This window comes from Vanessa cardui, chromosome 14 (genome assembly GCF_905220365.1).
Source record: "Vanessa cardui chromosome 14, ilVanCard2.1, whole genome shotgun sequence".
Classification (NCBI taxonomy): domain Eukaryota; kingdom Metazoa; phylum Arthropoda; class Insecta; order Lepidoptera; family Nymphalidae; genus Vanessa; species Vanessa cardui.
This window is the reverse complement of record NC_061136.1, coordinates 14,362,337-14,381,143: the sequence shown is the minus strand read 5'-3', so window position 1 is coordinate 14,381,143 and position 18,807 is coordinate 14,362,337. Positions and strand designations below refer to the sequence as shown.

Here is an 18,807-nt window from a genome sequence, read left to right as displayed (position 1 = left end):
TTTTCATTGATTATAATTAAATCATAAACAAAACGACTTCAATCTTTAAGCTTCAACATTGTCTTTAATAAGATTCAAGTTTTTAATGAGGATTTAAAGTCGAATCCTCGAGTGGCAATGTGTGACGAAGTGGTGTTGGAAAGCACCCAAATGGAGCGCTCTCGGGGGCGAGCGGTCGAATGTATAGAGGATTGAACACTTATGTACCGTAATGAAGACTCAGTGTGATCCAAATAGTACTAATTACTTTTATTATAAACTTATTTTTTATGTTTGGATAAAATGAGTTTCGAAAGCTGTGCAAGTCCAATCAAAATATTCGCTAAATAGACAGATCTACATACATAGTAATAAGTACACTTCGAAAATATAAAAAAATAATAATTATTAGTGGTTAATATAATTAAAACTTTTGTTTTAAACAGTAGGCTAGCAACAATACAAAATGCCAATATACGAAGTTTAAAATAGAATTTCACATAAATAATATTCAGGTACACGCGTAAAAGCTAATTCGATTTCTAATCCGTTTCAAAAATGATTGACGCATAAGTAACAGAGTTACAAAATTCGAGCAATTTCAGACGAACATTTTCGATACATGATGGCGTATCGACCATAGCCATCGCCCAAGCCTATTTTTAGCCATCGACCCATTTGCCTCCTATACCTACATGAAATTCAGGAGCACGCGATTGGATGGCAGAATATGACGTCACAATGGGACACCAGCCAATGAGAAACGGAGGCTCTGCGCATGACTACGAAGGCTCTTCGGCCGCCAGACCGACCGAAGTCAGTCTGGGCTCGCGAAACTCAGGTGTGCCAAGCTCGCGCTCAAACAACACAAGGTTAATATTTATCCTCTATTATCCGGCCATTTTGTTTTCTTGTAACCGTTACGTTTGAATTTGGAGTTCTCGAATTTGTTAATTTTTTCTATGTGTGGTTTTTTCGTGGATTACATAGATAATGAATTTGTGTGAATGTTATATAACGGTGAGATGTAGATGTTGCGTAATGTACATGCGAGTGAGCGGGGTGCGGGGGAGGGGGACGGGTAGAGTTAGTGATTTTATGACGGAGCTCGTCATTAAGTATATCATATAAAATATATTATGTAACGAACTGAACAGTAGTGAGTAGGAGAAACTTATAATAATCGTTACAGATAATGCTACGGCATTGCGGAGTTTTGCCGCCCGCCTTACCTCGAAGACGTTAGAGTACCAGTATATAACCACAACGAGACCAGTATATAAGGCTCAAGTAAAATTTACAAATAAATAAACGACGATTTCACGTACAAATTTTAATTAGGAAATTTAATTTATTAGAAGTCTTTAAGAAAATTTAATTTAATTCAATGTTGTGGTTAAAATAAGGTCAGTTTGGGCGCGACCGTTACTTGTTTCAATTAGTTTGAATTATACACCCAATATCTTAATTTACCTTTACGAAGATGGTAAATAATATTATTTAATTAGGTCTTCCAAATATATATAATGTATTATTTTTTTACAACAGTTTACTACTAAGATTATTTTGAACTTACTGCAATCTGCTTTTTTTAGTCAACATTATATATATATACTGATAAATAAACTACATTATTAATATTGATTAGCGAAGGGTATTTGTAAATTAAAACTTATTGACAAAGGACTAAGGTTTTATATAATAATAAGCACATGTGCATATATTTTTGGTAATCGAAGAATTTATTAAGAAAGAAATTTAGTTTATAGAAATAATTTGATTTAGAACTCTATTTTAAATAAGGTATATTTTTAAAGCATTTTTATAATAATTCTTCGAGAAAGAGTTTTTGTAATTGATGCGACTATTGGAAACATAAATAATAGGGATACTTGCTTTCAAGAATACAACTCTCTGTTACATACATCGTACCACACGTAACTACAGCCTATTATAAATAGATAATCACGACCGATTTTAATATTCAATTGAAATCAGTAATACATGTGTCAACGATATAAAGAAAATATAACTGTTTTGTGTTATATTTATGCAAAAGTTTTGCAAAAATTACGTCTCAAGTTGAGAGATTTCGGATGTATGCCGCCGGAACTCGCTCCTCCGACCACTTCCGGTCGCCATCTTGTGAGCGGAAACTCTCTGTTTATGACTTCCGTTTCTTTGCGTACAAAAATATAAAACCTCGTGAATAATGTTGTACGACTCCACGTTGTTACACAGGACTAGGAATAACAGTAGCTGAGGGAAACAGAAAAACATCAATGTAATATTACAGTTTATATGCGTAGTGTATTTGTTGTACAATTTGATCTGTAGTAAAGTGTTTTATTATTTTATGCCCGAGCTAATATTCACTAGTTAAAGTATGTAATTATTGTTTCAGAATAACCTCCGGCGCACCATGAGCGAGCAATAAGCCCACTGAATTACAATCAACCCATACATATCAAAAAATGCACTGATAGCGTTAAACCGTAGAGCTAATTAAGTATAATAATATATTCAATTGTAATTAACGTTAAGATAATCGAAGGCTGGCAAAATATATACAAAATTTTAAAAAGTAGTGTTGTTATTGTCGCGCGCGTGGGGCAGTCGCCCCTGGGGGCTTGAAGGTGGAGGACGAGGGGGGAGCGCTGCTCGGGCGGCTGCAGGGCGCGCTGCGAGGCGGCGCCGCAGCCGCTTCGCCCTCGCGTGTCGCCAGCTCCATCAAGGGCTACCTCACCAACAAGGTCGGCTCGCTTCAGCTGAAAGACACAGGTAAGGATACATTTATATTGCAACGATTAATATGTTTAAATCTCGATGCCTAGATTTAAAATGAGTAACCGATCAGTTTTGAGTTTCGACGAGCTCATAAAGTCATTCCTATAAGTTATTATGATACGACATCGAATCTTACAAAATGTTTTTTAAAGGATGCTTTTATTAAACGCTTCGTAGACAATTTACCCTACGATACATCTACATACAATATGCGTTTCGAATATAGTAAGCGGACATTATTATATCGATATCGCATTAAAAATTGAATGATTTATTGGTCTACAAAATATTAAGTAGGAAAAAAAATAGTTACGTACTTATGAGAAAGAGACTCTTATGTTTTCTAAATATAGAAATAGAAGCGCCTCCTTAAAATAAAAACAAATATAATTGATTAAACAAAAACAACACGTCAAGAAACAAAACACTGCTCCCTAAAATATAAAAATGCAAGTAAATAAAACCTTTACAAACTTTGACATAAGAAACACAATAGCATCCAGTGTTTGCACAAAACTAACGATTTGCAAATATTTGTTCATTATTGAAAAGGAGGGGGAGGTGACGTCATAGCCGTGTAAATATACAAGTATCGTGACGGGAATAAAATAGTCAACTCCCATTAAATACACACAGCAATATATATAGGTTGCAAGATGATCGCTTCCATACAAAACATATATAATTGTTTACATTATTGATATATAGTATTTGTTGGTTTCTGAAAAGCTCTTCTGTTATAAAGTTAATCAAATGAAAGCAAAACGACATAACCTTGTAAAGAGGTTGCTTAACAATCGGCGTCGGATCAAAGGAATGCAATCTTCACCCCTCACAGACTCGCTACTGAGTTTTATTTATGATTTTATGTGTGATACGAATACTATACAGTGTAAGGCGTTGTACCTTCATACTGCCATTGTGCCATGACTGTCATAGTATATTAGGTAAAGTTTTATGGTGGAGCCAGTTAAGCTTGATTTGAAATAGCCTCGGTCATTTGGCTTCTCGTGACATCTGTCCAACGAGAAGTTCAATTTAACGTTTTTTTTTTTTAATTTTGATAAAATATCTGAATAAGTTCTATTCCGACATGGAAATGGAATAATGGTCCACGAAATTTAGAATTGTTAGCTATTTACTGGCCAGCAAGCCCTTATCATTACAATAACAGAAAAAATAAATTATTCTCTTACAAAAATATTTTTGAAACAATACTAAGTATGAAGTGATTATTTACGATCAAATATAAATATAATTGTCTATTATAGTATAACGCAGACCTCCCTCTCAGCAGCTCTCAAAGGTCTCGGATAATTCGCTAAGTACGGCTCCTCCGTCTCCGCTAATTGCATCAATTAGGTGCCGCCGACATTACCAACTTAGCTTGTACTGAGATGTCGTTAATGCGACAATTTTATGTAAGTCTCAATTCATTGCTCGTTATAATATAAATGTTGCCAGCAATTACGGTGCGACTTCATTTCCTAGATGTAAAGCATAATTTATTTCCGTTTGGTGATTTTACATTTGGAAATTACCAATGCTATTTTTTCCTTAACATTTTCCTATTCCATGTTAATGAAGGTTATATGATAGATTTAATTTTACCAACTCAAATAGTCTATAAATCTAAGTCCTCTATAATTATTTGGGTATATTTTATATACGAAATATTTTTATTTCGAAAATATATGTTATCTAGTTCAATTGCTGAAGTCTGCTTTTGTTTTGAGTTTGGCTGACGTTTGAGGCTGCGTCCAAAACCCACCCGTTTGGCTCGCAAGCACGTTGCTGGAAAGCAACTGCTTGTGACTATCCGCTTATTGATATTCGTACGCCACCAAATATACAGTCATATATGATAACAAGCGCTTTTTGTATTCAAAGTTCCTTTTAAATAAAGCAAAATTAACTTTTGTACATAAACGAAAGAACTAATTTTACACTTAATGAAAATAATAATATTACGCTAAATAAAATAAAATAAAATTACGCTCAATTCTATATCGGTGTAGACCACGTGAACATTGAATGCCATATTTGCGAAAACCGCAGCCGAATCAAACTGCAACCATTACATCACCATCAAGTGAATACAAATAGCAGACAACTTTTTTGTTGACCGAATTTTGTTGACAATATTTATTCGATACTATTATAATTCTTTGAAAAATACTAAGTGATAGTGCAGTGGAACGTATTGAGATGCTAAAAATACTGGATGACAATAACAACGCTTGTTCTCATAAATTAAAAACAAGAGAGACATTAGGTTAACTAATTGAAACCGAGAATCTTGGACGGATGTTAGTGGCTGTAGGATGAGATTACGATGATAACTTCTAACGAACCGACTGGCCCACACACGTATTAACAGCTGTTTTTCATTATATGTAACAAGCTTTCCATGTTTCTTTTAAATTCATAGAAAGTAATATTAATGTTTGACTATGGCAATAGTACTAGCTTATCGCTGGGTATTGATTTCTGTAATAAGTATTTGTGCAAACGCCAGGGATTTCACTAATTCTTTATATTCTAATATTCTTTATATTTTAATTAAGTTTTTACCCCAGTTAAGGGAATATGTCGAACATAAAATTCCAAATTTTCTAGCATAAAACATTCCATTTCGTAGTTTAATACATATTCACTACATTTTCAATTCCCAGGTACAATTTTAGTTACAAATTAGACTATATAGCAATAAGTTCAGCGCTACTCGTAACATACGACGAAGCCAGCAGGGGAGAGTGGGGTGGAACGCACTCTATGAATATTTGATATTACCGCCGGGGGCACAAGTCTAAACTCGTGTATCATGCAAATTTATATACATTGCACCATATTTAGATATCTAACTCTTCTTGCTAAGTAAAAATGCAATTTGATATTACGGAAAAGTCACACTTTAAGGAATATTATCGCGTACCAAGATCAATGGTTGTTACTATTTGTCGGGTGCTCATAAAATATTATACAGAATTCTTAGTATGTGTACATTGCCATGTCATTTCCATAGAACTGAAAATCGATATGACTGTACTTTGTACAAACAAAAGTGCTGTTTGTTCTTTATGGAGTTTATTCGTCCGCCATTGGCCTTCAATGTCGATAACTGAGTTTCAATTATCGGAAAATTCCAACAAGCAACAAAAATAATAACTACACAAGTAATTTGACGTTTTTAGTTTGTTTTAATGTAAATATTGTACTCGGGAGTGAAGGAAAAGCAATGAACACTGGGGTAGCGTTGTGGAAGAAGCTCTAAGCTTGGTGAGGCATACACAGTTAATTTAGGCTTTCGCTGTGAATTATATTGAAACGTGGTTAGCAAGGTCTAAATAATTTTATATATTTTGAAAATAAACGTGACGCTGACGTGGGCGCTTGTGTAAGTTATTTACAAAGGTAAATTGGATAATGCTCGCCCCGACTCCCGCGGCAGTGTTCGTGATGGGCCGCCCTATTGATTCAGATCCTAGTAACAAAGCGTTTATTTGCAATGTAGACTAAAATAGCTGTCTATTCAAAATAAAAATATGCTTTATTCAAGTAAACTTTTACAAGAACTTTTGAATCGTCATTTAAGAACTAGATTAAATGAAGATACCACCGGTTCTGAAAGTCAATTCTACCGGCAAGAAACGCAGTAGTTACTCTTATTCAAAATTTAATAATACAGTCATTTTAGTTAAATACAATTATATAATATGTCAAAATCAAAATAAACTTTATTCAAGTGGGTTTTTACAAGCACTTTTGATTCGTCAATTAACAATTAAGTGAAGCTACCACCGGTTCGGAAAGTAGATTCTACCGAGAAGAACCGGCAAGAAACTCTCAGTAGTTACTCTTTTTTAACATTTAAAAAATACAAAGTTATGTTAGTTAATACAATTATTCAAATTAATATACCCTGCCTGGAAGTCAACAGGTATTAATTCCACACTTTTTTATCATCTGTATCTTCTTGTATCGATTAATATGCCTTCTTATCATGGTAGTTTTTTAAAAATGATTTGAATTTATGAAACGGCAAAGTTAAAAATGTCTACATTAAACAACAGCAGCCTGTCAATTTCCCACTGCTGGGCTAAGGTCACCTCTCCCTTTACGGAGAAGGTTTGCACAAATTAATCACACTAATATTCAGCGGTGCTTGCCTAGTTTTGAACCCGAAATCATAGGTTAGGATGTACGCGTTCTAACCACTTGACCATGACGTCTCTTAAATAAATTACATTAAAATTAGAAATGAATAAATAAGAACCTGGTTTATGAAATAGGCATTCATATGAATAAAAGAGAAATAAAGAAAAAGAAAACTATTACAAGCGCGAGTGGCGCTCGAATTGTATTAACCAATTACAAAAGGATGTCGTCATTAAAATCCGATTAGAAGTAGTAACAGCACTCGAGTAACAATCGCGATTGTCGTCGAGTGCCGCGTGGCCCTCGTTGGGCCCTCGTTCGGCCCTCGCTGCTGTGACGTCGCGTGACAAATGGATTTTCCGGGGCGACCCGCAGCAGGTATGTTGTGTGGCAGAAATATAGATGGGGTGCGGATATGGGGCGACCTATATTACCGCCGGGAGATTTAGAAACTAAGTTTGTTTAGTAGTTAGCGACATCAGTGAAGTTATATTATTTTGTAATAGTACTTTCTAAGCTGCCTTGAATGGATAATCTTTAAAAATGTCTGGCGTTAGCTTAGATTACTTTTATTATGAAGCCTTTTAAATATACAAAAAAAGGAAACCATGATGTAAAACATCGGTTTTCATGTATACGCCACTCCGTTCTAGGTTCGATCCCCGGCCTGGCATGTAGAAAAGTTCATAAATTTTCTATGTTGTCTTACTTCTGATTTTCCATTACTACTACTACTCCTTACATTGGGATCAGAATAATATATGTGATATTGTCCGATATTTATTTAATGTTATAATTTCAAGTAAAACTGTTTTAAAATAAACATTATTTAATTATTTTGGGACAAGTAAATTAAATATACAATCCGCATTACAAGCGACCATATTTTATTACAAACGGATGAAGCGATCGTTCGATAGAGCTGGTACGAAATGACGTCGCAACAAATTCCGATCACGGAGTCCTCGTTCAGGCAATCAGCGCCCTGTGCCCCGCGGCCGATTTATCGTAACTAACTAATCCAGCGCCCTTCGCACGGATCTCCCCTCGCTGAGTTCCCTGTCCGGCAGAAAACAGGTGATCAAAGAATTTCCATTTCGCTCTTAGTCTTCGTTTAACAGGACGTAAAGATAGATTTACTGTCTCTAAAGTAGGATCGTACCTACTACTACCTTTTTAAACACAGCACCCATTTCTTGTATAGTATGTACTGATTGACTATCAGCGAATAGCTTAAAAAACTGAGTCTAGAATGCTGATATAAAGAACTTTATCTTCTAAAAGTTCGGAAGGGCCGCTAATATACAATTATTTTTGTAACATACTCAATATTAAAACATTAACTATATTGAGTGTTCACATCATAATGTATCGACCAAATAAAATAAGCTACGTCAAAACTTACGAAAGTAACAGTTTTAATTGACACAGTTTTTTAAATTAGCTTAAAAAATCCAATGAACTGAATAACAGAAAGATACAGATAAGAATTTATCTCAATCACAATAGATCATTTCACAAAGCGAGCGGACGCTAAATTACATTAACATGAAATTTTCATTTGAGAGAAATGTTTCTATTCCGGACGGAACAATAGAACCGTCCAATAAAAACACCAACCAACTTCCAGGGTAAGCTGACGGTCCACTGAACGCACAACTCATCTGTGCTATATACAGCTCTTTAGTAGTCATAAATTTGATAAGATGTTATTAAATACGTAAAGACAGACGGCTAAATATAAGTAAGAAGTCTTCAATAAACACGGAAAATGTAATGTAGGAATTATTATTATTTCTTCTTATGCGTAAAGAAAATTTGATGTATAATGTTATTACACTAGGTAACTCACCGTTTAAACCCCAAAACTATTTGATAGAATCATTGTTAAATCACGGGTTATGTTAAACATAATCAAACAACATTGTACAAAGCGCCTTATCGCACAGAAAATTATATTAATTATCAGAAACAAGAGTTTCAATTAAAAAATAATTGATATTTTAAATTCAATTATATTTCAACAATGCGCATATGAGTCACACTATATGACAATCAAAAAATAACAAAGATTATATCATAATACTTATACTGACATCGCTTCGCATAGCGCTATACATTTGGTGCAAACCAGCTTGAGGCTGCTCCGCTAACAATATCTGCACCCTCCACCCTCCATTTGAGCTCGTATTGTTGCGGTTCGGATATAACTAAGCCGTGGTGGGGCGACACAAAGGGAACGCCGTGTTTATTAAAGGAGGGATTAAGTTTGTTCCGCGCTAACTTGTTAGACCTGCGATTGACTAAACATTGTTAGGAGACTGTACCTACGAGTCGGGCTATACCTGTTTTATTGAGCTGAGTTGGCCCAGTGGTTAGAACTTGTGCATCAAAAATCAAAAAATCAAAATCAAAATAAACTTTATTCAAGTAGGCTTTTATAAGCACTTTTGAATTCTTAACCGATGATTGCAGTTTCAAATCCAGACAAGTACCGCTGAATATTCATGTGCTTATTTTGTTTGTGGCGGTGAAGGAAAACATCGTGAGGAAACCTGCATGTGTCTAATTTCATTGAAATTCTGACACGTGTATTCCAGCTACCCGTATCGGAACAGCGAGGTGGAATATGTTCCAAACCTTTTCCTCAAAGGGAGAGGAGGCCTTAGCCCAGCAGTGGGAAATTTACAAGCTGTTGTTGTTGTTGTCTCGTTGCTCGGTTAAAATCTCCTAAGTAAGTATCTATTTAAGGAAGGTAAGGAGCTATGTAATTGCACCACGCTGCTACCTCATACATTCAATGTAAGTATCAATATTAATTAATTAAATACCAATGTATTACATGGGTATACATGTGATTGATATTTAATCAACGCATACAGGTGCGTCTTCGAGTTTTTCCTTCACGGGCAAGCATGAGATGAATTATGTATACGTGAAAACTCAGTGGTGCTCAGTTAAACTCAAAACCTTCGCTAAAGATACATGTGTTCTTCGTCAAAACTCAAAGCCCTACCACCAATTAAAATAATAATATAATTTTAACAATCGCGTAAGTAAGTTTAAAATGAATCAATTCATGCAGTCTATCAATTGTACCCCCATTCCTGAAAGTCTATGAAATACAAATAAAATAATAACACGTCACGCTTCTCTATAACTAATGACGCGTGAAACGGAACGTATAAATATATTGTCGAAGGCGGGGAGGGCGCTCGTTATGACAATAATATCTGTGGCGAGACGCCCATACGTTGTCACCGCGTAACTTATTTACGAGACTTTTATCGTGCGAATTTTGTAGTAAATACTGATAAACATTTGTTTTATTCGGTATTCATTTATTATGCGCAGTTTTGATACGAAATTATCTATACATATAATAAAATTTGGTGTGTCTATTTGTAATATTAAAATAGCCCTTTTTTACTCAATGCATGTATATGTACACATGATACATATACCAAAACAACATTTTTTACAATATTTGTCCGTCTATCTGTCTGTTTGTTCCTGCTTATCTCTGGAACGACTCGAGAGATTTCGACAGGACTTTCACTGGCAGATATCTGATATAATAAGGAGTAACTTAGGCTACTATAATATTTTTTTTGTTAAATTCAAATGCATCAGGGCCGCGTGCACAGCTAGTTATAAATAAATATTTACAGAATTTACGCATCCGTTAAAGAATGTTATTCTAATATTGTAAGCACATCAGATATAATAGAGATAACATCGCTTAAATTTTAGCTTCTAAAATGTCTACTATTTGTTATCATCGTCTAAATTCATCGTGAGGCTGTCTGTCGTAACCGATACACATGTTCCTTTGTGCCGTCGTTAAATTAGCCGTCAGTAACGCGCGAGGGGAGATGATTTGTGACGTTCGAGATAAGGCTCGCTAATACTCAGAACACGTTCGGGAGGAAAATTGACCGAGATTCCCATCTCGGGGGCTTGAATAACGATGATGGTGCGACCAGCATCCGGTATTAGGGCGACCTTATCGATGGCTGTTATAAACATTTGTCAAATCTGTTGGAGAACTTCCAATCGAAATATCAGATGAGATATAAATTGTACATGTTGGTATTACTTCGTTACAATGACTAAAACTAATAGGAATTTATTTACATTGTAACTAAATATTATAATATAAAAAAAAAACACGATTTATTAATATTTTATAATCTGCAAAGCAAAAATTTCGTAACAGAATATATAATATTAATATTAACAAAGAAATACATAACAATTATATTATTATGATTTTCGTAACGAAATAAAATTTTACTTAGTATAAATTCCTATCTATCTATCTAGTATAAGTTCTATCTATGTATGCTTAGATCTTTAAAATTACGCAACGGATTTTGATGCGTTTTTTTTAATAGATAGAGTGATTCGAGAGGAAGGTTTTTTATACAATACATGGACAATATATTGAAGAAACACTGATCATTTTATAATTTTTTCTAATGTGATGTCGTAAATTAACAAATTCTATAGTATATTGAGAATAAGCATTATATCCGTGCGAAGCCGAGACTGGTCGCTAGTTCTTAGATAAGTAAAAGATTTTCAAGGACTGTATGAGAGTTAACATCAAAATGAGTATAGGGGGACATCAGCACGTAAAGCAACATGGCCGCTGTCTGGCGGGGATAAAAGCTTTTCGCCGTGTAAGCACAGAGATAGAATAAATGGCTAATACAGAGAACAAAGTGCCCATCGCGTTTACTGTCCGTATAAAATGGATGGCCGCTGGTCGGTCGGCGGCCGACGAGTAAATCGCCCGAGGAATCTTATCGAATCGTATCGTTAATCTTAACGTAGAGTGTATTAGTCAATACAGCTCACCATCAACTCAAATCAAGAAATTATTATACTCTAGAAGTATTTGTATATTATTCCAAAGTTGCTTTCTATTTCGTTTGTTTTCGTAATCTATCCATATAAATATTTTTATGCCTTATTAATTTAAAGTAATAACTAAATTTCATATTCGTATACACGAGTGTAAGTTATTATAATACATTTGAGTGCATGTAAAATAATTTATTAATGTCATTAACCGAATAAATTATTACATTGTAAAACAAATAATAAAAAAGCAAGTATGCTTTGCACATACGAAGATCATTTTCAACTAAGACGTTGTTTTTGGCGCGACTAATAAAAATTTCCATCCGTCCTCATCCCGTGTTGTTTAAATTGCGAACCCCATTGTCGGAGTCCCCTTTGCCACTTGACATTTCAATCCCATGTCAAAACAAACACCAAAGAATCCGTGACATTTTCGCGTGCCTTTTAGAAGCGGAGACTTCAAGAGTTCAGATATGTATATTTTAATAGTATAAAAATAATAATATGAGTACATTCAAAGGCCAAACAAGATTAAAGAGTACTAGTAGTCGCACACGGCTTTGCTCGCGATTTAGCTTGTTGTGGCTCTTGTGATTGTCATGTATCAGGTAAAAAAAGAAGTAGTAGTAAATTTCCTTTTTTGAAGTTCAAGTTTGCTTCAAATCGAATTTTATTAAATTCGGTTCAGCGGTTTGGTCGTGAAAGAACGACAAACAGACTGATAGAGTTACTTTCACATTTATAATATTTTATTAACATAAGAATTAATAACATTATATGTTTAAATATAAACAAATATGAAAAAAAAAGATTTATACAGAACTATTAAGATCTAGTACGGTTGTAAAATACATTTCCCCGTTGAATCGCAATTCTGATCCTCTGGGCAAAAAACGAACCAGCCCTCCTGTCACCAGTGGAGGCAATGAGGCGAGGTGTTATAATGAAGCTTTTTTCTACCACTACTCCAAGGGCCAAGCGTTTCGTTATAATATTAATATAGATTTATTTTAAAAGTTTAGAAAAAGGTGAAATATTATAACTTTTTATTAATAAACATAAAAATTGGGCATTACTTTCTTCGCTCTAGCTTAAATATGACTGGAAATTAATTTCACACTGTAGACAAAGTATGTATATACAGATAATGTAACAGACGAACGACGTGAAACGGAGCCTCGTTTATATGAATTACAATTATAGCTTACAGATTATAACCAAGGAACTGTTTGTAATGTTTTCTTGAACAACGAAATTTCGTAACACATCCAACAACACTCTCCTCTGATCATTATTTATGTCAAACTACACGCATTCGGAAACATTATCCTGTATCTTTAACGCTTATTCAAAAATCAAACTTATCGCATTACAATAAGGTCGGAAGTGACAAGACGGTCGCGGTCCATGGCGTTTTCAAGAGGAATGACTTCATCCGCCCCATTCCCCTGCGTTCCGTTCTACGCAGCGCAATTATTCCGCGTCTATTCCGTGGCCCGTGCAAATTTAATGGTTGTAGTGGCGCTTTCCAATTAGTGCCGTATTGTGAGTAACAATTTAACAATTTATGAAGTGAATCGTAGATAAAATATTTATAAATGTATTTTACTATTAGTTTGCATGTAATGTTGCGAATATCTTAAGTATTCTTATTGGAACTAGCACATACGTAACCTAATAGTACGCAAATGAATATAAATTAGACAAAAAATTGTACAGTCAGGTCTTCTCTCCATGCACTGTCTAGATCTTAATCCACCGCGCTACTCCAGAGTGGCAGATTTCCATCCAACGCAAGGGATTTCCTTACCTTAAGTGTTTTCCTTCACGACCTAGCCCGAGATGAATCTTAAATACCAATTACGCATATGAAAATTCTGCTGTACTTTCCAAAGCTTGATTAAGATGTAGGTGTTCTAAACCCTTGGCCAGCTCGCGTCTTTTATTGTTTTTGAGCAACAATTTGGCGAAATCGTTGGCAGTGTGTTTATGTCCGTGTCTTGACAAGCACCTTAACTGATGCCTCTCTTGCTTAGGACATCCGTTCCACTAAGCTCAGTGTGACATAATATATTGCATGTCAGTAATAGCTGGCCGGTTTATATTATGCAGGCCTGAATCGGTCAGGAGGTCGTCTATTGAGAGATCTGTTCTATCAAATTTCTTTCTGACTTATAAAATAATTTTAGTTAAAACGAGGAAAAAGTTAAACATCGATTTACTCTTTACATACATATGTTCAACCTTAAGGGCTTATTGAGGACCAAAGAACCAACAACAGCGGTATATTTCTATTTCTCTGACTAATCCCAAATAAACACGCAAACATACAAGCAGACCTTGTTTGATTAGACTCTTCGAAAAAAACTCTATTCTGTATAAATATTAGATTAGTTTTAAGACCTTTTTTAACTTAATCTAAAATGTACACACAAAGTGGACACCAGGAAAGGAGAATACGAACGTAAATAGTAAATCTAGGTCTGTTTATATTAAGCTAAAAGAGGAACGAAATTAAATATTCTCTGAAGAGATAGATGGAGGCGAGGGACGTGAGGGGTGCGCGGGGGAGGAAAAATGTGAGCTTGTTACACTTGGTCGTCGAGTTAGCGAACGCTCTAATGAAAATATTGTGCCGGTCGTGTTTGCTGTTTATTTTAAGTTTAGAATTAACGTGGATGCTTTCCTTTAAAGTTATTACTTGAAGCGTGAATTTTCTTCTTATCTAGAGACTCTTTGGTCTGATGATTATTGGATTATTACTTGTGAAATGAGCTGAGATGGCCCAGTGGCTAGAACGCGTGAATCTTAACCGATGATTGCGGGTACAAACCCAGGCAAGCGCCGCTGATTCATGTGCTTAATTTGTATTTACAATTCATCTCGTGCTCAGCGGTGAAGGTAAACATCGTGAGGAAACCTGCATGTGTCGGATTTCATAGAAATTCTGCCACGTGTGTATTCCACCAACCCGCATTGGAACAGCGTGGTAGAATATGTTCAAAACCACCTCCTCAAAGGGAGAGGAGGCCTTTAGCCCAGCAGTGAGAATACTGAGAGGCTGTTGTTGTTGTGGTTGTACTTATGAAATATTGGTTTGCGTTTGACAAGCATTATATCTAAGCGAGGCAATAATGAACCCGAGGTTGTTTTCTTTTCTTAAATAAACCCATATTAGTAGTTTATATCAAGAACGTGAATCAGAAATGATTAATATATGAATGTCATTCTCACGGTGGTGTTACACGATAAAAAAATTAAGGTAAATACACTCACCAAACTTGAAATGTTGCGTCATTTTTTGAGACTGAGTAATTCCCCTTGAATAAAAATTCGACTTAAATCGATTTGATATTTTGAAATTTTTGTAACTACAAATGTGTTCTGCTTAGGAATGAAACTCAGCACCCAGGTGAGCTTCATCTCCACCCAGTAACAGGAGAATATATATAAAAACCAGCTGACCTAAAATTACTTTGACGACGTTGCTTACTCTTGCATTAAAACGCCGCGTACAAAAGTGCTTCCTAAGAATAAGAAATAAACGAGCAACTGCAAGTACTTGCAACTTCCGTAGTTACATTTAAACTTATGACGTTTGTACAAAATGTCAGCGATGTTACTTCAATGTTATATTATGTAAGACTAGCTGTGCTGTGCTGTGTGTGAAAAAAGAAATATTATTGTATCCTAAGTTACTCCCTATTATAACAGTTATCTGCCACTGAAAGTCCCGTCAAAATCTTTCCAGCCATTCCATAGATTAGCAGGAACAAACAAACAGACAGACAGACCGACAAAAATTGTAAAAAATGCTATTTTGGCATATGTACCGTGTATAAATACATATACATTGAGTAAAAAATGGTTATTTTAATATTACACACAGACACTCCAATTTTGTTATGTTTAGTATAGATAAAATTAGAAATAGAAATAAAAGCGTAACTTTACCATTCTACTAAGCTTTTATTTTCCTTACAAAGTTGCAAGCAATCTATGTTGCAACATGCAATATTGAAAAATTCAAAAATAAATTGCAAAAAAAAAACAATAGTACAATAAACACTAAGCCTAACAAAAGAGCATTTTAAATGAAAGCAAAGATAAGCAAGCCGACTCAGCCGACGTGAGGATAAGGTCGATCTAGCTCCGCACGCCACACTAACCCAAACTCGTCAAACGGGATTACAGTTGACTTTGCCAACTTCCCCCTACCCGGCTCTCCCCCTCTCCCCGGGGACTCTGGCGATATAATCCAGTTTTACCCATTCTCCCCTTGAAAATGCCTGAAAAAAAAGCAATTTATTCTCTCGTTTACATTTTCGTTTCCGCTTTCGGGTCTGTATTGAAAATAATCTTTTAGACGTTCTGTTTTTGTTACAACTTATTCGATTTCAAAGCCCCATTAGTTATTTATTTATCTGTTTATAATGATTTAGGATACTTATTTTCCAAAATAATACGATATTGCTCATTTATTTTATGAATGTTTGGTAATGTAAAAAAGAGTGGATTTATTGTAATATTAGTATATGTTTTTTATTAGAAAAAAGCGTCGCTACTGACTGTTAGTTATTTTTGATAGAACCTGCACATACCCGCTGCTAGCTTGATGTTTAAGTACTCAGACTTTTCTGAGTTGAATGCGGTATAGATTTCTCCACGTCTCTAGATATTGTATCCGTTTTCATTCCGGTTGTAAAACTGATCGTTTACAAATAGCTATATATTATAAAATCAAAGTCTATCGCACCTACAACTACTGAACAGATTTTCATACGGTTCCCAAACAGAATAGATCACGAGGAAGATTTAGCTGTATAATCTACTAATATACAGCTGATTTATAAAAGTTTTTATTATAAATTGACTGAAAAACGATAACAAAAGGAAAAAAATAAAATACAAAGTACGGAGCGTACATGCTAAACAAAGCACCGCGGGCTGTGAAACGAAAGCACTCGAAATACAAAGGGCTTGAAGCGCCCTAGCGAGACAAAGGTCAAGTGTGTTCGTGCCCTATCGCCGGCGGACCTCGTTAGGCGAGGACGCGCACGAGTGATGATTCTTAAAGATTCTTATCAACGTAAAGTATGCAAGATGCTAAGAGATTTATTTTCGTAACGCCTTAACGACTCAGGATTGTGAATACGAAAGAAGGTTTCGTTCGGCCTTGTTTTACTATTTAAAGGAAATCGCATGGAAAACATCTACGATAGTTTGCGCAAGCGCGCGTTTGAGACCCCGCCGGTTGGGCTTTTTGCTGCCATTGTGATAGTACCACTTGCCATTTATTCTACCAAACAGCAACCGGACCACAGCAATACTACTATGGTCATTCTGACTAAATGAGGAATAAGATTTATTTTAAGCGAAACTACTTTGATGAAATCTATATTAGTATTATAAATCTGAAAGTAACTCTGTCTGTCTGTGTTTTTCTGTTTCACGACAAAGCTAATGAGCCGAATTTGATGAAATTTGGTATGAAGCAAACTTGAACTTAATAGAAGGACATGGGTTACTTTTTTTGCCTAACACATACTTTTTTGGCAAACAACCCTCAAAACGGGAGCGAAGTCGCGGTCTACAACTAGTAGTCTTACTTGGTGGTAGGGCTTTGCACTTGGTGGTAGGGCTTTGTGCAAGTCCCTATGGGTAGGTACCACCCACTCATCAGTTATTCTACCGCCAAATAACAATACTCAGTATTGTTGTGTTCCGGTTTGAAGGGTGAGTGAGCCAGTGTAACTACAGGCAGAAGGGACATAACATCTTAGTTCCCAAGGTTAGAGGCACATTGACGATGTAAGGAATAGTTAATATTTCTTACAGCGTCATTGCCTATGGGTGATGGTGACCACTTACCATCAGGTGGCCCATATGCTCGTCCGCCAACCTATAACATAAAAAAAAGTTATATAATACACAATATTATTACTATAGTGTAAATATATATAATAATGCCGTAGGTATTACGAGTACTTGTGACGGCTCCGTAGGCGGCGGGAAGCTGTCAACAGCAGGTCGAGAGGTGAAAGAACAATTGAGACTCCCTTCGGTTAGCGTCGTGCTAAAATCTCTTAAGCTGTTTACAGTATCCGACCTGTGCTGTATCCGTTAATATCATGTTTAAATTAAATTCATTTAATACGTCACTTACCGCCTGTCCCTATGTATGTTTAGATCTTTAAAATTTTGATACGGTTTCATAGATAAATTGATTCGCGAGAAAGGGTTTTTTATGGAAAAAAAGTTTCTAATGTAATGTTTTAAATAAACAAATTCTATATTCTTAATTATTAGTTTAATATTCATCTTGGGATGACTAGCATACGAAGCATCTGGCGAAGACGTATTCTCCTTGTAACTGTACTCTAAAATGTTACGAGTTCTTTGTGTAATAAGCACAGGCTCAGACAGTCTTACAATCAATAAACATGAATAAAGAGTATCATGGTTTGGTACTAATTTACAGTTGGGATAAATACACTCAGATATCAAATATTCAAGTATTTGAGTATGACTACCTCCATATTGTGTTTTTATTGCTAACAGATCTCCTAAAATAAACAAACAAAAGAATTGCTGCTTAAATTATAGTATTGTATTGTGATCAAAAACCCTTAACATTAAACATGATTAAATTGCGAGCACCTATTATGCCGGCACAATAAAGTTTGATGAATAAAAAAAATTAACTCCACTAATTATTAACGGGAGCCCCGACTGAAAAAGCCTTTTAAAAAATTCACGACTTATTCCCTGCAAAATCCTGTCTGCGATTCTGTTGTATAACGTATTTATTCGAGAGTTGATCCTTATCTTTGTGTAAGTAAGGTTGAAAATTGCGCGAAATTGTTACGTAAATTTGAGTCTTATGCAGCTCAAAATAGAGTCTAAATAGTGGTAGCGTTTCGTTGCATGCTTGAAGGTCACTCCCCTCCTGCGGAACAGTACACCCTCGTGAATTACCTCGCCCTAGCTCACCTGCCCTTTGAAGACGCCGAC

At 35.3% G+C, this 18,807-nt stretch overlaps 1 protein-coding gene across 1 annotated transcript in view; it reads left to right on the top strand.

The window, feature by feature from the left end:
• Positions 1 to 780: 780 nt before the first annotated feature.
• Positions 781 to 18,807, top strand: part of LOC124535215 (vesicular acetylcholine transporter) — a 29,467-nt gene continuing 11,440 nt past the window's right edge. The window contains exons 1-2 of the mRNA XM_047111338.1: positions 781 to 851; positions 2,384 to 2,760. The gene's annotated coding sequence lies outside the window, so the exon portion shown is untranslated. The remainder of the gene's footprint in view (positions 852 to 2,383; positions 2,761 to 18,807) is intronic.